This window comes from Moschus berezovskii, chromosome 27 (genome assembly GCF_049115385.1).
Source record: "Moschus berezovskii isolate FMDL1 chromosome 27, NW_MosBer_1.0, whole genome shotgun sequence".
NCBI lineage: Eukaryota > Metazoa > Chordata > Mammalia > Artiodactyla > Moschidae > Moschus > Moschus berezovskii.
The window spans coordinates 7,331,695-7,353,575 of record NC_142486.1 but is presented as its reverse complement, the minus strand read 5'-3'; the positions used below and the strand labels follow the sequence as shown (position 1 = coordinate 7,353,575).

Sequence of the window (21,881 nt, the reverse complement as noted above, 5' to 3'; positions counted from 1 at the left end):
GACGGAGTGGGATAGTGATTGCTGAGCCCCTCGCCACTCCCTGCCCAGCTGTAATGACAGCATCCTTGGGCCAGGCAGGGAGGCCTGGACCACTCTGCACAGCTGCACTAGGGTATCTAATCGATCAACCAATTCCAGATCCAACCAAGGATGGAGAAGGAACTGAGGTATGGTTCTCACCCTTCCGGAGCATACAAATAGGAGAAAGCACAGGGCAGAGGAATGAAGTAATGACATAAGGAAGAGCATCTACAATCCAGAGGGCAAAGGGGGCGAGGCGCCCGGCTGATGGAAGTGCTGCTGCCTGCCACCTCCCACACCTGTCGCTCAGCGCAGGTGTGACCTTCCAGGCTCACCCACCGCCTCCGTCACCAGGGGGCTGGAATCCTCTGTGTGAGCTTGTTTCCAGTGACTCTCAAGCCCTTTTCCCCTTTGGGACACAGGACCAGGAACTGGTCAGCTTCACTGACTGAGTACTAACCCCATCTCCTTCAAGGAAGACCCTGGCACTCAGAAGGAGGGTGGGTGGGTGACGCAAACCAAAGCGGCAGGGCAGTGATGTGACTCTTCTTGCCAGGAATCAGAGTGCACTTGTCTGGCCTCCCTAGCAAACCGATCAGGGTATCAGGCAGCACTGGGCACAAGGCTGTGTACAGCTTTAAACGTTTCCAGAAGTCTGGATGTTGGGGATCCTGAGATAAAGTGCAGCATGAAGCTAAACCCACTGTGGTCCACACCCATACAAAGGAACTCCACTCAACACTAAAGAGGGAGGAACTACGGGTACTTTTTCAACAACACGGCTGAGCTTCAAATGCATTACACTACAGGAAAGAAGCCAGACTTGGGGGCTCTGTAACCACTTATGTGATATTCTGGAAGATACAGAACTGGAACAGAAAAATAGATCAGTGGTCACCAAGGGCTTGGGAGTAGGGAAGGGGCTGACTATAAAGAGGAACAGGGATGAGGGAGCTGTCCTATGTAACAACTGTGGTGGTGGTTCATAATGGTACACATTTGCCAAAATTCACAGAAGTGGAGACTTAAAAAGGAGTGAATGAGTATAAATCTGACTTTTAAAAAATTTTCCTCAAGTGAAGGATTGATTTTACACCAACACCTTCATGCCAGTACTACAAATGGAATCAGGGTGTAGCCAGAAAGGTCAAAACCATCCTCACTGACCAGCATCTTTAAAGCCGAGGGAGTACCTAGACCAGGGTACTCACTATGGTCATTGTTACTCGCCTTTCTCCCAACTTTTGTGGGGCACGGGGATGAGGAGGAGCTAAGAGCGTGGATAAGAAGAAAGAATTTTCTCCACCTAAGACCATCTCCCATGCTTTATAAAAATCTTTGATGTCTGTTAAAATCAGATCTGCTAGAGAGAGCTAGTGAGCATGAAATGAATAAGCCAGAAACTCACTACAATCATTACTGCGAAAAACAGGAGACTTGCCTGGCCTGAGTGCTGCTGGCACAGGGTCCCATACTTTAGGGTTGAAGAGTTGAGTGTGCAGAGGTGGGCTCTGGGGCCAGGCTGTCTGGCTCAGATGTCCTGATTTTGCTATGTCCCAGTCAAGTTCAACCTTGGACTCCACTCGAGGACAGGACAGCGAGACAGCCAGCCTCTGGAGCCACTTGTGACGAGTCTGTGGAACACACGTGCAGAATGCATGGGCACAGCGCCTGGGGTGCCATGAGCTCTGAGCACGAGCACCCATGGTCAGTATCGGAGCCATACTTTCTGCTTGTGAAACTGCCTTAAGTCACCCAAAGAACACACACATGAACGCAAGCACAAGCATGCTCGTACCTGCAGGTGTCATCAAGGGAGCCCTGTAGACCATCCGCACCAAATCCTCCCCTGGGCATGGCTCGCAGACCTGGTTTCTACCATTCACCACACTTGGAAGGCAGAGTCATCTCTACAGGATGCCCACTCGCTGTCCTGCTGAGGTTGGGGGACTTCCAGTCTGGGCGCCTGCTCCTTCTGGAGCACCCCCTACCACCCAGGGCTCTGACATCTGAACAACCGAGGCTGAAGCCAAAGCCTGGTCATCACTGAGCAAAAACAATCCTAGACGCCCAGCACCATTTGCAAGCAGCGCAGAGGCTGGGCCAAACACAGACCTAGGTTTCCTCACATGCAATAATAAGCAGACTGAACCAGAAAACCCAGAGAACACTTTCAGGTCTGAGCAACTGTGACAATGCACGTTCCCAGAGGCCTTCTGGAACCTCGAGAAGGTTCCCAGCTGCCTGCAGGAATGACAGCACTAATACTGTTCACAGGCTGCTTTCCTCACTCACAACTGAGGCTGACCATGCCTTCCTGCCCTGACCACCTGGCTCAGGTGGCCACTGGACACACACTTCCCAAGCATCACTGTGGGGAGATGGAGGGATGCCAACCACAGCCCTGGCTTTCTCCATCCTACATCCTTGTGGAGGAAGAAATCATCCCAGCTGGGGTGAGACCGAGGGAGGCTGGTGCCCCAGTCAGCCCCCGAGTAAGAATTTGAGGTGCTAGTTCTAAAGGCAGGTCCCCAGGCCCTTTCCGGGAGATTATGTCTCACTCCGTCTAGGGTGGGGCCCAGCGACAGTAGTTTTATTTAACAAGCACACACCCAGGAGATTTTTATAATTAGCTAAATTAGGAAAATAACTGACATAGGGTGGCTCCTGCATGGCTGGAAGTGAAGCTGATTTCTTAACCTTTAAAATTTGGAGACATGAGAACTTTGGCTTCATGACCTGTAAGTAACTGGTTGGCAAGACTTCAAAAGTATACAGGCCAGGGCAACTTGGTGAAGAGACAAGAAAGCTGAATGCTTCGAGTGGGGACCACAGGGTCGGTCATCTGACTTTCGCCATCCTCAACAGGACACCCGCTGTCCCCTTCTGCATACCTGGTGGCTAGGCACCACAACACACCTGAGATGTCCACCTCCACTGTCCGTCCATCTGTGCTTTGCGGAATCCCTCCCCAACCATCTTCAAGGCTGCACACTTGGTCTACTTTCCCCAGCACCCAGTCCCCTGCTCACTCTTCAAGAACAATTTCTCCTACTTCTCCAGGAAAGCTGAGGCCACTCTCTGGAGCGTAGATTCCTCTCCTCTCCACTCTGTGACCTTGACCTTGCTCTGGACGTATACCCCACCACACATGGATTCTCCTTCCCCCCATCCTGCCCCCACCTAGAACAAGCTTGGGTCCCCCCAGGGTGGCAAAGCCATCCCCTTAAAACCTTCTCTAGTTACCCTGTGTCTCCCTCGTGCCCTTCTTGGCCAAGCAATTGCTAAATTCTCCATCTCTCTCTCCCCATCCCACAATCAGCATCCCCTGGAACCCGTTCCCATCTGTTCGCTGGCTGGCTGTCTCCTTCACTTGAATGTGACAGTGCCAGAGGTGGGGGGCTGGTACTTTGTGCTCTGCTGTGTCCTCAGTGCCTGGCCCAGAGAAGGCACACGACAGACAAGTGGTGAGTGGACAGGACATCTCCTGTTTGTGGGAGAACAGCTGTTTCCCATGGAGCCCCTCAGGGCAGGGGCCCGGCAGTTCTGGCCCCACCTTTGCTCCGGGGGCATCCATGCTCCATGCCAGAGTGTGGCACCAACTCTGGGACGTGTAGGCTGGGCCGAGTCACTCCTGGGCATATGCCCTGTAATATTGGCAGGGCCTTGGGCAGAGCAAGGTCCATGTTCCTTAGTCTTGCCCTGGAGCCTCTCTAGCCACAGCTGGAGCCCCCCCTCCCCGGACTGTCCACTCCTGGTGACAGCCACACGCTGGCCCCAACCCGGGTCAGGGCTCCCGCATCCACTCCAGAGCCCCTTCTCTTAAGCATCCGCTGGGCATTGCCCCCACCACTTTGTCACTTATGACTCTTTATCCAAACATTCTAATTCCATACCAGTCTCTGACTGGGCTGGGGTGGGGGGGCAGGTGGGGTTGGGGGGGCTCCACGTACCTCAGCACCTCTCAGAGGGCCCAGCCCGCAGTCCATGGCCCTGCATAGGGCTGTGGAAGGCTTGCTGAGGTGGCTGTGTTTACTCATGCCCCCCGATTCTCAGTGCCCCCTGTTCCCTCACTGTCACTCGGACCCCCTCCCTTCCCTGAAGGAACAGGCCCCCTCCTCATCCTCACCCAGGGTGATGCTGTTTTCGCCTCTCCCCCTAGAGGACACAGCAAACCCAACTGTACTTTGGCCAGAAGTGACTTGAAACAAACCCGAAAGTTTACTTTGGAAAGGAGTTAATAATAAAAGTTGGAAAGGCGTCTTCGGGACGATAAACACCTCCTTTTTCCTTTCTCCCGGCTTCTGGCACAGCACCTTCCCTTGGTGGAAACGCTTTCTGGGACATGACCACAGGGCTCAGGATGACCGATGAGGCCACCAACTCCAGGGGAGATTAAATGGGGGAAGAGAACTCCACAAAAAGCCAGAAAGTGTGCTTCTCATCTCCTTGAAAGCTGCGATACCATTTCTGTAATCCACCTTCATTGTTCTTGCAAGAAAGGCTCTGGACGGACAGCTGGGGTTTTAGAAGTCAGATTCTCAAAACCCTGCACCTCTCCAGGAAGAGTGAATAAGAGCTCAAAGTTTCCAGAAATAAATGCAGAAATGGAAGAAGCACCTTTGGAACCCAAGAGAAATTATTCTGTAAGTGTAGAAGGTTGTCAGAGCAATACCACCAAAATAAACATCTCTGATAAGGAACTAAAATTATAATGAAAATAAGGTACTTTAAAATGTCAAATTAGCTACATCTTTAACATAAACAAAAACAACAGAAAGCTGTCATTTCTTTTAATGCCTAAAGTAGGAGAAAGTAAGAGAAGCTTTCAAACTTCTATATCATGAGTGGACTTTTAGAACAGAGTCTGAGCAGGTTAAACTCTGAATTTTTAAACATACTACTACTAACTTTGTATTCTCTTTCACAAAGACACTGAAGAGGCTGTAGACCTCCTGATAAATATATTAAGGCTCCCAGGGGAGAAACAATTTCTCTTCTGATTGGCCACAGAGATTTCAAATGGGCTGAAATACATATTTTATATTGAAAATGTTACTAACCAGTTGATGGGAGTTGGGAAAAGAGAAGGGAAGCATGTTCAAATAAAACAAACTTCCTCTGAAAACTGTAAGTAGCCTTTCTGACTTTCTAACTACCATTTTAAGAAATCAATTTAAAAAATTTTACAATACAAAACAGAAATAACTTATTTTCATCATTTCAAAGTAAAGCTCTAAAAGTTCTCCTAACTTAGGACTAGAAGACATAATGATTATTTTTAAATGTCTGCTTAAAAATTAGAAAGTCTCAAAGGTAAGCCACAAGTATGTGAACTAACCCTGAACGTTGCTATTTCTGTTCAAGCACCAAACAGTGTAAATGAATGAATATATTCATCTTCACTTTATACCTACGATGGTCAGTGGCATTCAAGAAATTTAAAAATTAGGGAAACGAATTTTATTTTCTGTGCAATATGAAACCTATGGAAAATTATCTGGAAATTAGTATGATCCTAATATCATTTTCTTCTGCCAATTTTAATTTTAAAGAGAAAGAATAACAAGAAAGTCTATTAAGAAATTCATGACAATTGATAATGTGGAAATAAGGGCTTTAATATTGTTGGCTTAAGAACAAGGTAAATAGTCAGCTCTAAATTCTTTTTTTTTTAAATCTAATTCATTTTTTTAAAGGAAAGTGTCCACTTAAATATAAATACTAACAAAGACTGTATTTTTTTTTAAGATCCTCAGAATTCCTGGAATAATGCCTGCCAACTAAAACACCTACTATGAATTTAGTAATGGGTTATGCAAACATAAATTACAAGGCCAGACATTTTAAAAGGAAAAAAAGGTGATTTACTGACATGCTGGAGACACGGCAGGATAGAAGCACTATTTCAATTTTCCATATATTCCTCAACACTGCAGATGTGTTAATGCAAGAAGAATTTTAAAATAAAAATTACTCTCAACTCTTCTGGTTCTAACATATCAGTTCATTTACTTAAGAAGGGTTACCATAGAACTCCTTTCCCACACATATAATTAGGAAAATTAATACAGTCAAACATTTTATCTAGTTTCAAGTGCAAATGGGTTTGGAAAAAAAGAAAAAGTGAGAAAGAAAGCTAAACATTTCCCTAACAACAGCAAAAAGAGTTAAATCCCAAGTTTTACCTTTTATTTTATTAGCCCAACCTATTCTTCCCATATTTTTTTACTTTAATTTCTTCATCCCTATTCACAGGTCACTTTTTTTTTTCCTTTTTTTGGTCTCCAATCACTGTCAGAACTAGTCCTTTTTTTTTTTTTCTTTACTGTGACAAAGTATCCATTTGAATATACATGGGATATTTTCCATGGGTTGCTTATATGTAAACAAAATAAGTAAAAATATCCTCGTCGTCAACTTTTAATGAAAGGAAACAGAAGCTATCACCCTTGCCTGAACAGGTCACGGGAACTGCATTGGGCTGATGAAAATCCCTGAACACACATCAACAGAAAAGGCATCTTCATTTTTCTTCAGTTTGCCCATGGCTGACAGCTTCACAAATGGTCATTTTCCAAAGTGCATGCGACTGTGGCTGAACAAGCCTGTCTCAAAAATAAGCCTGAAAACACTCTACTAATAAAGAACGCACATTTTAAAATGTAGAAGCACAAAAGGACATCTCTGTAGCCTGGTGCTGTGCATTCCTCCCCAGAGAAGGCTGCTTTGTGTACACACACACAAACATGTGCGTGCGCGCACACGCGCGCGCACACACACACACACACATGCATACGATATGGGGTTCCTGGCACTTTGATTATGTGAACACACCTGACCCCAGGGAAATAGGCTGAGACCAGCCCCATATTTCAGACAAACCAAACAGCCAATAGACAGTAATGGCTTTAAGCTACTGATGACCTGGGCCAAAAATGAAGAACCACTTAATCTTCTGAAGGAAACTGTCAATGTGAGGGGACCCACAGCCGACCTTTCCCCTGATCTTAATCACAGCCACCTATGATAACAGAGTGGGGTTTATTTTTATGCCTGGCTCCAGACTACAATGATCAATCCTTCAATGTTGACTATTTTGTATCCACACTAGGAACCAGAGTAAGTTAACAGAGTATGGTTTTCATGGATCCCTGGAGTCAAGCATGGAATGAAACCCACCTAAGAATAAGATTCAATAAGAGTCATTCCATCCAAACTCGAAACACCTTATAAAGTCTCTCCAGATTAATCTATAAACTCAATGCTTTTGCAATAAAAATTCCAACAGAATTTTTCAAATGACACCAAATAAAAGTCATACAGAAGCACAGTCCAGATGGTTTTGAAGAACCAAGAGGATGTTCCTTTACTAGATATCAAGACTTAGTAACAGTGTGGAAATAATTATGATAGTAATATAGTAATACTCATCCAGACAGTATGGGATTGGGCAGCCTGGGGGCCTGAAGGCAGGTGTGGTACCTGGTAGAGGTGGGAAAGTTAATCCTGGAGAAAAGTGGACCCCATGGTAGATGGTTCTGGGATGAGGGGCCCTCAATGGACCAAGATAAAATTAGAGCCTCATCGAGTCACCATCCACATGATGCTCTACATACAGGCCTGATGTAAAACACAAAACCAAAGATTGACTGAAGGAAAACATAGGAGACTATCTTTATGACATCAGTAAAGGGAGAGTTTCTGAAATAAGATTCAAATAACGAAACCTTACATCAAAGACTAGGTGGGGAGGAGAAGTCACCTGAGTTAAAATTAAAATCTTCCAGGTGACCAAGGACAACAAAAACACAGTGAAAAGACAGGCCATGGCCTGGGAGCAGAGAGCAGCCATCTATGAAAGCAATGAGGATCCAGATTTCGGATATAAAAATTTCCTACAAGTCGGTAAGAAAACAGCCAACAGCCCGATGGGAAAATGGGTAAAAGATACAAGCAGTTGAGACGCAAAAGAGGAAACTGTATAGGCCAGTCATCATACAAGAGGATATTCTCCCTCATTAGAAATAAGGAAATACAGCAAAACCCACCAAGGGCATGGCCAGAACAGCTTCTGGGGGCTTGTGGGGGTGGAGGGGGTGGTAGCATGTAGCCACTGAGGCTACACTCACCCACCTGGCCAAGCTGTGATCAGAGACCATGCTTTTGGGAGTCCACCCTGGGGAACTCCTGAACCCCCTCCCCAGGACAGGTGTAATAATAAGTGTCAACAACAATGAAGAATCCATGTGTCATCTCAGGAGGCAATGGACACATCTGTGATTCATGAACACAGTGGAATAAGTGTTTAAAGAGGCCAGGTGTCAGAGGATATGTACAGACACTGCAAGATACTACTTGTCTTCCATGTGCATAAATAGCAAAATAGATGTAGATATAAAACAATATCTGTTGTTTAGGTTATTCATGCAAGCATAAACATTGCTGTGAGTGTGCAAAGCGTATGGTGGTGAAACATCAGCTTCAGGATGAGCTTACATCTGAGGAGGAAAGGAGAGGAAAGGCACGGAGGTGGGATTTTGGCTGCATATGTAACAGTTTATTTCCCTTCAAAGAAAAAGGGGGCATCAGAAGCAAATGGACAAAACATTAACATCTTGCCAGTCATCACAAAGGGCCCAGGACTATGTGTTCTGTTTTTATGCTTTGGGGTATACCAGAAATACTTCCTATTAAAAAAAAAAATAAGCCTGGTTACACGGCTTTGATTATATAAGGACTATGTCATGAAGGTACAATCCTGTGTGAGGCCTCCGAGTGGGGCCCAGAGGAGGCCAAGGCAGTCGTACTTCCTGAATCTTTCTGCCCAAGGGCTATTCCCTTACACAAGAACTTCTTAGAAGAAGATGCATGTGCCAAGTTCTGTTTGATTCAAAACGTTTGCAGGGTTAAAATGAACCCAGTACCTTACAAATGCACCCTTCTTGTGGCACAGTGTTGAAGGTGGAGTGGGAGGTGTGAGGAGCTGAGGTCATCCCCCGTCCCCAAGGCTGGGGGTTCCCCAGGAACAGCCCAGCTGGCACTAAGGTTCCAGTCTCAGGGTACTTCACTGCAGATGCTCTTGGCAGCAGCAGGAGAGTCAGTGAATGAATGAATAAATGTGGGGTTAAATTGGGGCCCCAACTGGACTTCAGAACTAAAACAGTGACTTTTCAAATGTGAAGTAGGAAACACCAAGGGCGGGTTCTGCACCTGAAGAGGCCCAGGATGTGAGTTACCCACAGGTGAAGCAGTCCAGTCGCTATCCCCTCCCTGAACTGTGCTGGGGAGTCTGCTGTAGGAGAGGCAGGGGAGTGTGTGGGGTGGGGGAGGAGGCTGGGGGGGCCATCCCACACCAAGGGGCTGCTCAAACCTGCCACAAGCAGGCCTGCATTCCCAACCTCTAGCCGGCTTCTCCACTTTTGAGCTGTGATGCCCTAGGGGACCTCCTCCTCATCTAAGGGGCTCAACTGCCCTCTCTTTGATGTGGAGAGAAATACTGCATGTACTTTCACAGGGATCCTGTGAGTATTGGGCTTCCCTGATAGCTCAGCTGATAAAGAATCTGCCTGCAATGCAGGAAACCTGCGTTCATCCCTGGGTTGGGAAGATCCCCTGAAGAAGAGAAAGGCTATTCACTCTAGTATTCTGGCCTGGAGAATTCCATGGACTCTATAGTCCATGGGGTCACAAAGAGTTGGACACAACTGAGCGACTATCACTTTCACTGTTAAAAGTCTTTAGAACAGTGCTTGGTGCTCACTAAGTATTGGGCATTATTTTGCATTGGAGAAGGAAATGGCACCCCACTCCAGTGTTCTTGCCTGGAGAATCCCAGGGAAGGGGGACCTTGGCAGGCTGCCGTCTATGGGGTCACAGAGAGTCGGACACGACTGAAGCAACTTAGCAGCAGCAGCATGAGCTCTTCCTGCTGTGTCCCTGAATTGACCAGAGCCCTCAAAACAGAGTGGCCCCGGTACATGCCATCCCACATAAAATGAGATCACCTTGTTGAATTAATTCTAAATAGAAAACCCCCAAGAGGTAAAGCAGGTGATTCACTGAGAACAAAGGACTACCCAGAAGTCTTGGGTCCATGGAGGATGAACAGGAGTGAGCTGGAGCAGAAAAGAGCTGGCCCAGCTCCAGGGCCCTTGGGTCTTGGCCACGCTGCATGGCTATCGAGCAGCAGAGGGGACCCGACCAGGAACCAAACTGTTCAACCCTCAAACCCAGTCAGCGGTGGAACCAGAGTCAGGATCTAAGTGTCCTGATTCCAAATACAGCATTCCTTAACTGTATTAATGATATCATATTATCTTCCTGTTAAAACACTGGACCACACACAAAATGATTACACTCTCCATGGTAGGCTCATGTAACGCTCCTTGTAAATTACTTTTTCTGCAATTCACATTTTCAGGTTAAAACCAAGAGCTGACAGCAGACAATAATCGGCATTCAGGACTTCCCTGGTGATTAAGACTCTGTTCTTCCACTGCAGGGGGCTCAGGTTTGATCCCTGGTTGAGGAACTGGGATCTGGAATGCCGAGTGGTATGGCCAAAAAACAAATCAGTGCTCAATGATTAACCCTGACCATTTCTATGTGTTGGGTTTTCCTGGTGGCTCAGATGGTAAAGAATCTGCCTGCAATGCAGGAAACCCCGGTTCAATCCTTATTGCTCGATGGCCATAGCCCGCTTGGACAAAGCAAGAAAAACCTAAGACAACAGATCTCAGGGTCACGGTCTGATTGTCTCGACTGACAGAAATCTCAAAACAGAAGGGGAAATTTTCCTGTGCTTTGGGTTGTAAGAGTTCCCATAAGGTGACCAGCATTTTCAAGTAAATGCCAGATTTCAGCCTAACTGCTCTTCCCTGGGTATTAAGCACACAAAACTCACTCCCAGCACACACAGTGACCTTTACATGAGTATGTCACTTCAGAGCAATACTCTTTCTCTCTAGATATATTTTAGTTGTTGTTTTAACTAACAGAAGAGAAACAGCTTACAATTAACTAACTAAAAATCGACTTCTGAAAGCTAAAAGGAGACAGTTTGGCACAGTGGTTATGACGTGGTTCCCAGGAATCTGTCTGCCTGGGAGACAGGCGGCTGATACTCTATAAAGTGGCACTAAAGACACCCGCCTTCTTAAGTGACTGATGCACTTAGCATCATACTTCGCTGTAATAAACATTAATAAATAACAGCTCATCACAATTTCAACCAAATTTTCAGGCTTTCCCATTTAGACATCATTCCTAACAAACTGCACATGACAAGGATGTTTACTGAGAAGAGGCTGTGAGCTCCTTTCTACACCCAGGTGAAGAACGACATTCTCCACCCAACACGTACTTCGGTTGAGGCTGCCAACCAGAAAGACAAGCTATGGGCTGCTCCCAAAGCAGAGCTTCCAGAGACAGAGTCCACGGCAAATATTTCCACTCCACAAACAGGAAAACCCATGCAAAGGGAGATAAAATGACCATCATAGGGAAGGCACGTATTTTAATTTTAGTGAATCTATTCAAGTCTGCCTTAGAAACTAGGTCTATAGCTTATAGGCCTATAGGTCTATTTAATGCTTTAAGAGTCTTGGGGGGTTGGGGGAGGGGGGAAATTCCCTGGCTGTTCAGTGGTTAAGACTCTGTGCTTCCACCGCAGGGGGCTTGGGTTTGACCCCCCGGTCGAGGAACTGGGATCCCGCATGCCACGTGGTGCAGCCAAAAAAAAAAAGTACAGTTTGTTTATAGCTTTAAAATTCACTCGTGAACACAATTTATTCTTTCAAAAGATTAGATTTTTATAACCTACACTCAACAGGCCATTCATTGAGCTCTCACTATTTGCCAAGGTTCTTCTGGACCGTTTACAGCGTTTTGTCTGACTCGTAATAATTCTGCGAGACTTGTCATCACTCCCATTTTTTGGATGAGAAAATGGAGGCTCGGAGGTTATACAATTCAGCGTGGTCTCGACTAAACTTCCACGCTACATGCATCTAATTACAGCCTTTTCCTTCTGATGGTTATTAAACTCTCAGAGAATCTGTCTGTTGGGCTTAAAATAGCCCTTTGAAAACTGCTAGACAGATGAAGGAAGCAGCGCAGAGGCTCAGGAAGGAAAGGGAACGCCAGCCCTGCGATGTCGCAGCGCGGGAGTCGGGTCAAGCCACTCCAAGGAGGCAAGCGTGGCCGGGGGGCTCTGCAGACGCCACCATGTGGCCCCCAGGTCAGGGTTCCACGAGCAATTCTGCTCGCACACTGTGTCACCAACACAGGCGAGTCATTAACTCTTCATTGATTACCTAAGAATTCATTGTTCTGGGCCAAAGGCAGTCAAACAGAACAAGGCTTCCCTCCAACTCAAATGTTTACCAACCCAACTTTCTGACATCCGGATGGAAAAGATCCCCGGTCTTAGGAACCAGAGGGACTGAATCTGGTGTCTCAGAGTCACTGAGTGATAGAAGCAAACAGAGGCCATCAGGCTGAAAGAAATAAATTACAGGGACCCCTCCCCCACAGCTAAACAGCCTGTTCAAAGTCAGCAAGGGTAACAGGGAGAGGTGCAAAGGTCATTTTTCATTTTCTGAATTCATGAAACTGCCCCATTCCCTGAAGATCCTTCATCCATCCACACTTACTGCCATGTTGTCCTGAAATTATCCTGTGTGTCATCTGTTTATGTGGTCACTGCCTGCCTGCCCCCCACACAAGTTGGAACCTTCTCTTGGTGTCTGCCGTATCTCAGAACCTCAGATGGCCCCTGGATCCAGGCAAGGGCTCAGAACTACTTGTAGGAGGAAGGAAAGAAGGGAGGAAACAGGAAGAAAAGTGCATACTGAGCACTTACCTACTGTATGTCCCTTACAACTGAATTCATTTCCACCTGCCCTGCAGCTGGAATACCGTCAGTTCCCTTTCTAAGTATGGGATCTGGGTCCCTGACCATTTGGTGATCTTGGTCAAAGTCACTCGGCCTGAATACCCCAGTCACTGTTTACTGACTAGCCACTCCAGTCTGGCGCAGGACTAGACATTTACTTTCCAGGAATCTCACATGTTCCTCAATATGACCTCTTGAATTAGGTAGGATATACTACTGCATATGGAGGAACTGAGGATAAGTTTCTGTCTCAATGCTACTGAACGCTGGAGTAAGGACTAAACTCGATCCAGCTGTCTGAGCCTGAGCTGAGCCCTCTGCTTGAGAGTAGGCCTCCTCCATGTCTTGGGAGGACGCTGCAGGGTCTCTCTGGAACGAGGGGGAATAATGTAGCCCAAAAGAAACTAGAAAATAACTTCTTGGGGTGATAAATGGGCTTCAAGAATTTAATTAGTAACAGTTAAAAGTTCACGTTTAATGTTTAAACTTTTTCTAGTTAAAGTCTTCTTATAACTTAACGGTGGGTGATTCTAGAATGATTAAGCATCCAAGTTGAGTATTTGGGCTTTATAATTGGGCCAAATATTGGAGTGGCCTTTTCCAAACCAGGTTGGCTACTGCCAAAACGAAATCCACAGGATCCTTTTTGATGTGGGGGAATTGCTTCAGAGGAGGAGAGCAAACAAGCGAACAGACCACCTGTGCAGGGATTTCCCGCACCCCACAAAGAAAGTCATTAAGAAAATTGTAATTGAGATATAATTCACATACCACAAGGCTTACCCTTTTAAAGTGTACAGTTCAGTGGTGTCTGGCACACTCACAAGCTTGTGCAACCATCACTACTACCTAGTTCCTGAACCCTTTCGTCATCCCGCCAAAATACCCTGTAAGCTCCGGCAGCCACTCCCCATCGTCCTGGCCACCCCCATCTACTTTCTGACTCCATGGATTTGCCCGTTGTGGACATTTCACATACATGCCATCATTTTGTGTCTGGCTTCCTTTACTGAGTAAAACATTTCCAAGTTCATGCATGTGATCATATCTTATTCCTCTGCTGGATGATAGTCCATTGCATGGGCGTATCACACTTCGTGTATCGAGTCAGTTCTTGATGGACATATGAGTTGCTTCTACTTCTTGACTATTTTGATCAAAATAACGCTGCTATCAACATTTTTTTGAGTGGACACAAAGTTTTTGCGCGGACGTGTTTTCAGTTCTTTTGGATGTATACCTAGTAGTGGAAATGCTGGGTCATAGGGTAATTCTATGTTTAACATTTTGAGAAACTGCCAAAGAAAGGCATTTCTTGAAATTAAAAAAAAAAAAATTCTGCACACACACACACAATCAAATTGAAGTGTTAAATGAAATTTTATCTGCCTGTTTGAGAAACAAATCTTGTAGCTCCCTGTAGCTGATGTTTTTTAATATTTGTTTTGTAAAGAAAAGATTACTAAATGAACGCTATAAATATGACCATCAGCATCCACAGTATTCAAGGTGCACAGCCAAATATACAGGAGGGATGGAAGCACAGCTCTGACCTGCAGGCCTGGCCCCTTCAGAAGTAGGAGCAAGCAATTGTGCCACAGCTTCTGGCTCAGCAGAGGGGTGCATCTAGATTCCTAGACCTCCAGTGTGAGCAGTCTGTGGGACACTGGGGGTGTCCATCTGCACCTCCCTGGTCTTCAAGCTTACAGGCCTCCTTCCCATCACTACCCTTCTTGAAAGGCCCATGTCCCTAGGTGCGTGTCTGGTTGATCCACCTCTTTAAAAGTCACAGTCTGTCAGATCAGTGCAGTGGGTCTTCAATGAACCCATTCCCGTGTCCAATGAGACACAGGGAAAACTAAGACACAAGGAAAACGCTTCCAGTCTCCCATGTGTGCTGGCTTTTAATTCTCACGAGGACAGATGCAAACAACGAAAGCCAACACAGGCCTCCACGGTCAGTCCATTTGCCAAAAACAAGAGAAAAGCTAAGAATTCAGTCACTGCTCAACATGCAAGCGTGTCCACTTGTAGAGAAGAATGTCTGAACCCTGAGAGTTTAAAAATCGGGAGTCTTACGCAAACTCATTTAATCCTCACACCAATTCCATGACGCAGCTGTAATGACCATCCTCACCTTGGGACCCCTAAAGGGCCACGTCGGGTGAAGGTGCCCCCCGGGTTTCTCAACGAGCTTAAGCCACGCTGTCTTGGGCAGCCTATGCAGGACGTGTCCATCTGAGTCGCAACTTTATTTTTAAGTGACTCTCTTTTTCCAGGCTGAGTCACTCCCTGCAGTGTCTATATAAAGGCTGTAGAGGCAGTGACTAAATGCATTTGGGCCTGGGCCACGACTATATATTACTGTCCCCTCCCTCCCCCAGCCTGCTGACTCCTCTCACAGGGAGCTCGAAAGGAGTCACAAAGTTTGCAGCGACTTCCCATCCCTTGTCCCCCTCACCTCTGCAGGTGGGGGCGCACGTCTTCACATCTCACTGAGAAGGAGTCCGATTGATAGAAAGGTGACCGAGGACTTTCTGAAAGCAGATGCCCTCGCCCCTCCCCTACTTGCCAGAGCTGGGGAGAAGTCCACAAACCTAGTTCATTTCAGCCATCAGGAGAGATTTCTTCCGGAGTCGTATCTCAAGACGGCTCCTGATATTTCTATAACAGTTTCCCAAGAATGTTAAAAAAAAAATCAGGAAAACACTCTGGCCAGAGACAGGGAGGGCAACTTAAGATTCTGGCACTCAGGAAATGAACACTTGTGAACAGGCGGTTTTGTCAGCAGGAAAGAGAACGTTCCCTTCGTGAAGCCGGGCCTGCTGACCTGGGAGGCGGGGCTGTGGGGCTGTGGTGCTGTGGCTGGCATCGGGCCCAGGGTCACCTTCCCTGGTGGGGACGGCAAGGGATCCAGGGTGGTCAGTGTTGGTGATGATCCCGGGAAGTTATGCCCTGGTCAGGGTGGGGGACGAGCTCTGTCCCTGACGACAGGAGTGAGAGATGTGATGATGAGAAAAAGGGGCCAGGTGCATTTCGGCAGGAGCAATGTCAGCCTGGTGGACCAGGTGTCATGAGGATTAATGCTCAAGACAGCAAGAAACCTTCTGGCAAGGCATGAAAATGCCCGAAGAGAGCTCCTGAATTGCAGGTCAGTTTTAAACCTCACAGAAGAGATGTGACCCCTTATAACACAGATTAATACCAAAGTCTGACAGGTCTGGGGTAGGAGCTGGACACTCTGCCAGGACAAAACGAAGCCCAAAGATGGTTTTATGATAAAACTGTCACATCTGAAGTCTGAGGCTTTCCTTTCTTCCTCCCCATAGAAGATAGTTCCTCTATTGTTGAGAAGGCGGCAACAAAACAAAACCCATCTCTGTCCCTCTGCCTGGAACAAAGTCTTCCACTGGAGACCTTCTTCTGATAGTCGAGCACTGCATTCAAATAGCCGCAGCCAGTGGGCTGGGATGGCACCCCCTGAAGACGTCCTGTGACCGGGCCCTGTGGGCCAGTACTGCTCTGGATGCTCTGCCCGTCGGCAAGGCAGCCTGGTGCGGCAGTTGAAAGCACTGACTCGGGGAGCCGGTGGCCTGGGTTCAAGTCCCAGCTCGGCGAGTAGCAGCTGTAAGTTCCTTATCAAAACAAATGTTGGTCCCAGGAGCAAACTTAAAATTTAACCAAATGGGAAAACAAGAAAAAAGCAATTCCTATCATGAGTCCCTTATACTGCAAGGAGATCCAACCAGTCCATTCTAAAGGAGATCAATCCTGGGTGTTCACTGGAAGGACTGATGCTAAAGCTGAAACTCCAGTACTTTGGCCACCTCATGCAACGAGTTGACTCACTAGAAAAGACTCTGATGCTGGGAAAGGATGGGGGCGGGAGGAGAAGGGGACAACAGAGGATGAGATGGCTGGATGGTATCACCGACTCTGTGGACATGAGTTTGAGTGAACTCCGGGAGTTGGTGATGGACAGGGAGGCCTGGCGTGCTGTGATTCATGGGGTCGCGGAGAGTCGGACATGACTGAGCGACTGAACTGAACTGACTGAACTGAAGTAGAATCATGAAACCCTAGCAATGCTGCCCCATCTTGGTCCCCATCCACCATGGGAAATAACTCAGTTTCCAGGAATAAGGAGCCAGCCTGGTATTCTAGGTGGGTTCTGGTCAGGGCCTTCCACATCTCTGGTCATCTAACCTGCCATTAGGTTTATCAACTCAGAGGCATCAAAGGTAATCCTGGCCTGCACCTCGGCTCTGATAGAAGCAACAGAAGAGCAAAGGGCATGGGGTTTGGCCTGCACTGAACCCACAGTTTTAACAGCACAAAGCTTCAAGAACTTGGAGAAAGCCGTCTCCAGACCAGCCACACTCTTTAGCAGTCTCAGGCAGGAAGCACGTGTCACCAGCACAGAGGCGCCTGGCCCTGCCGCCAGCCTGGGGGACCCTTATCAGTGGGGGTGGCACAGTTCCTCCACCCACCCCTTGTTCTCCAGCACCCAGCCCAGAGGCCGGAGCACAGTGGCCTCTGCCCAGCAGCCAAAGCCTCAGCATTCATCTCTCATGAGGCCCCCACCCCTGTCTTTCCTCCTCCTGCCCCTAGCTTGGACACAACTAGGAGGAACATGAAGAAGGGACACATACAGAGCTCTCGGCACAGTGGCTGAGACTACCGAGACAACCAACGCCTGCCTTGCAGTCAAGCTCTAAGCCAAGGACTCCCCAGTGAGTTTCAGGGGGTCCAGGAGAAACTGTGCAAACGTGTGCATTTCTCAGGGTGCGGGGGTGGCCCTTAACATTCATCATTGCTTCAAAGGTTGAGAACCAAGCCTCAGAAAGCAGCCTTGTTCACCTACAGTAAGAATCACTGTGACACAGGCAGCTTGGAACTAACCCCCACTGATCTCAGAGTGTTTCTGGGGGAAAGTCTGCATTTAGAAGATTCCAGACACCACCCTACACTTAAGGTGCCTTATCAGGACAGTGTACTTCCTTGGTGAGAATATAAGGAAGTTTCTAAGACTGGGGAGAGGATCTTATCCCCAGAGCCAAACCATCTAGCACGTGGAAGGTGCTAGAAAATATTTATAAAGTGATTAACTGTTATTACAAACCAACTTTTGAAACGTTTTGGGTGAAAACTACCTTTATTTGCTGTGGGTTCTTTTTAAGTTCTTGGAGCTGACTTTGAGCAGCAGAAATCCATTGCATCTCATGTGTTTGGTAATATATGCTCCAAATTAATGTTCACAACAAACATGAACCAAACTGTTGGTGCTGGGCCTGTGTGGAGCTCTACACACACACACACTACATGCCACACACACACACACACACACACACACAACCTGTGAGCTGGACCCTGCCAGTACACCTTTTATAGATGATACAACTGAGATTTTGGAAGGTTAAGTCATTTGCCCAATGACACCAGCCAGTAAGTCACCTGCACTGATAAATATAGAAAGTGATACAACCTAGAAATACCCTCAGTCTTGGACATTCAGTTATCAATCAGTAACTCAACAGGGAGTGGATGTTTAGTCACAAAATTCAAATTTAAAACGTTTTTCTTCGAAGGGGACTCTCTTTTTTGAGTCAAAGAAAGGCATGAAACTTTATATGCAGAGCAATGGCATCTCCTTCAGATTAACTACAATTTTGAGTTTAAAAAGACAGAAGCAATAATATCAATTGACTAGTCCGGAGAAGGCAATGGCAAGCCACTCCAGTACTCTTGCCTGGAAAATCCCATGGATGGAGGAGCCTGGTGGGCTGCAGTCCGTGGGGTCGCTAAGGGTCGGACACGACTGAGCGACTTCACTTTCACTTTTCACTTTCACACATTGGAGAAGGAAATGGCAACCCACTCCAGTGTTCTTGCCTGGAGAATCCCAGGGACGGGGGAGCCTGGTGGGCTTCCGTCTATGGGGTCACACAGAGTCGGACACGACTGAAGTGACTTAGCAGCAGCAGCAGCAGCAATATAGTCATCTAATGACATAAAACTGAAACTGAAAAAACTTCATTCTCAACAAAAAAATCTTCAGGGCTCTGGCCTCCGCAGTGCCTTTGTGTTCCTGGCTTGTCCCATGGGCCCCCCACCTGTACCCCAACCCCACCCTGGGCCCTGGACTTTCCCAGTTGCCCGTGGGCAGCACCAGTCCAGGAAAACACAAACTCCCTGTCAGGGGATAACCTCATTCACTTGACTCCCCACTGGAGCTTGCGTCTGCCTGTTAGACCCACCAGACACTCAAAGGACCCTGGGAGGACAGTTTCTGCTTTCCTGGAACAAAGAGGAACATCAAGGTTTTCACCAAGAATCAATCCACTTGGTGAAAGTCCGGCAAGATCACTGGCCCTGGCTCTGCCCCGCTGGCCTGGTCCTCCCTTGGCCGACTGTGTGAGGCATGAGGATGCTGGTCCGTGTAGAAATCCACAGATGCCCTCCCTACCAACAAGCCAACTTTTTTTTTTTAACCCCTGAGAATAAAGTTCTAAGCAGCTTTCATCTTCACACATTCGATTTCTAGAAGTGTTCCCTCAACAGTAAGTGTTAATCTGTCCTCCGTTATCGAATCAGGAGAAATAACTGATGTCAGAGACAAGTCAGGCTCCTCTGCACTGAAGACCCAGACCAAGTGACGACCCACCGTCTGATCTGGGTCCGAGGCCCTGCATTCATCAGAGCCCTCCGTATGCCTCCACACCCCTCACACCATAGAGCCCCCAAGAATCCCCCTCTGTACTCCTCACCAAAGTTACCCACCCCCACCCTCCACTGTGGCCTTGAGAGGTTTCCAAATCCACAGAAGATTCTACATGGCTATCTTCCACGTGTCTTGGAAATCTGTGCTACAGCAAGGCCTCCTTATCGCCCGAGTGAGTACCAGCCCCGACCACCTGGCAGAGCCAGGGACACGCAGGACGGCAGTGTCCCTCCCTTCCAGGAGGTGTTCTGCATCCCCCTCTCTGCGGAAGACACTGTCTAAAACCATGCCCCGACATAACTTGCAGAGACGTTCCCCAACTTATATCCTACAGCCCAATAAAAACAAAAACAAATTAAAAAACAGATCAAGAATATACAAACGAAATATGCCCTGGAAGGCAATGCCCCAGATGGCTTTTCCCCACCAGGCTGCTCCACCCCAAGCCTCTCCTATTTACTGGGAAGTGAAGTGAAGTGAAGAGAAGTCGCTCAGTTGTGTCCAACTCTTTGCGACCCCATGTACTGTAGCCCACCAGACTCCTCGGTCCATGGGATTTTCCAGGCATGAATACTGGAGTGGGTTGCCATTTCGTTCTCCAGGGGATCTTCCCAACCCAGGGATCGAACCTGGGTCTCCCGCATTGTAGGCAGACACTACCATCCAAGCTACCAGGGAAGCCCTATTTACTGGGATTAGGAGATAAAACACAAAGTTTGAGGCCAGTTACTGGCGTGGGATTTAACCCAAGCTGAGGGAGCCAGTGGCCGGTCCCTGTAGGATGAGGCCTGTTTATACACCAGTGGAGGGACGGGGCCCATTTAGTCCAGTCATCATTTATTAAGCGAGTGCTGGGCCCAAGGTGGCCAGAGGGGGACATGCCCTTCCTCAGCGGGCACCACCTTCAGCTGGCGGGACCCTGGGACTTGAGAGAACACCCAGGAATCCAGTTCTCTTCAAGGCACTTCATCATAAGATGGATTATATCTACCTACTGGTGACTGAGGCCTCGGAAGCATGACCCTGCCCTTCTCTTTTAGGTTTCCAATGAACACCCTGGACATATGGTCACCAAGGGAAGAGCAGTGAGAACCTAGGACAGTGGGGATAGCTAGTTGCTTGATTAAGGCCGAGCGTGGCTGGAGAGACATACCTGACCGGGGTGGGTCTAGGGAAACAAAGTCAAAGACCAGAGCGTGAGGAACCCCACAGTGAGACCCTCCAGGAAGGTCTGCTCTGAGCAGTCTGAGAGGAGGAACGTGGCTAGTCGCTCAACAGCCTTCTCCCCTCTTGCCTTCACTGTCACAACGAGGCGGGGCGTGGACACCACCAGTCCCTTCTCCCCCTTCCCACCCAGCACTCCCCAGCAGCACAGAGGGCGGCAACCTCCCAGGCCTGAATTACTGACCCACGTGTCTGGTCCAATACAACACTGAAGACACACGTCTCAGGGCAGGGGGAGGACAGACAGAACAAGCAGTGGGTCTAAACCGTAACATCCTTGGGTGGTCCTGCCTTTTCTCCCTTGTTTCTTTCCATTGGACTACCAAGATTGTTTTCTCCTGAAATAGTTATTCTGAAAATCGAGGGTTAATTATTTGTTTCCCCAAATGATTCATGGTAATACTCCGTTAAATAGCAAGCTCCTCTGAAACACTTAAAATGAGTCCACTTAAAAAAAAAAAAATTCAAGTCACACATCATTTTTTGGGCCTATTATGAAAGTTAGACTATCCCTCCCAGAAATCACCTTTTCCTCCAGGCCTGTTCCTTTGTCCTCCCTGGAAGAATCTGGGGAGGCCTGGGAGCCAGGGCTGGAGCTCTGAGCACCTGCCACGGAGGGTGCAAGAGGCTGGGTGTGAGCCCCTGGCACAAGAACCACTGCGGACTCATTTGGGAGAAGCTCCCGGAAAGCAATCCCCATGTCTGCCTGACTGTCTGTAAAACTCTCCTTTATTTATTTATTTATTTTTGTCTTCTGAATCCTTTGATAAAGACTCAGGGAATGAGGGACCAAGAAAACAGGGCAGGAAAAGGCTGCCCGAGCCACTCTAAACACTGTCCTCTGAACACATACTTCCCAAAAAAAAGAGGAGCGCAAGAAAAGCACATTTCCAGTGCCCTTTAAAGCCTATTTCAGGAAACACAGAGGGTCCTGAAAGGCCTGACCAGACTGAATGTTTTGCAAGAAGCATCATCGGCATACTGCATCCTCAGAAGCATGAACCCTTCATGTGCCCC

At 47.6% G+C, this 21,881-nt stretch overlaps 1 protein-coding gene across 7 annotated transcripts in view; it reads right to left on the bottom strand.

Moving 5' to 3' along the window:
- The window catches only part of CUX1 (cut like homeobox 1), a 366,772-nt gene that overhangs the window by 260,663 nt on the left and 84,228 nt on the right, over positions 1-21,881 (bottom strand). The window lies entirely within an intron of this gene.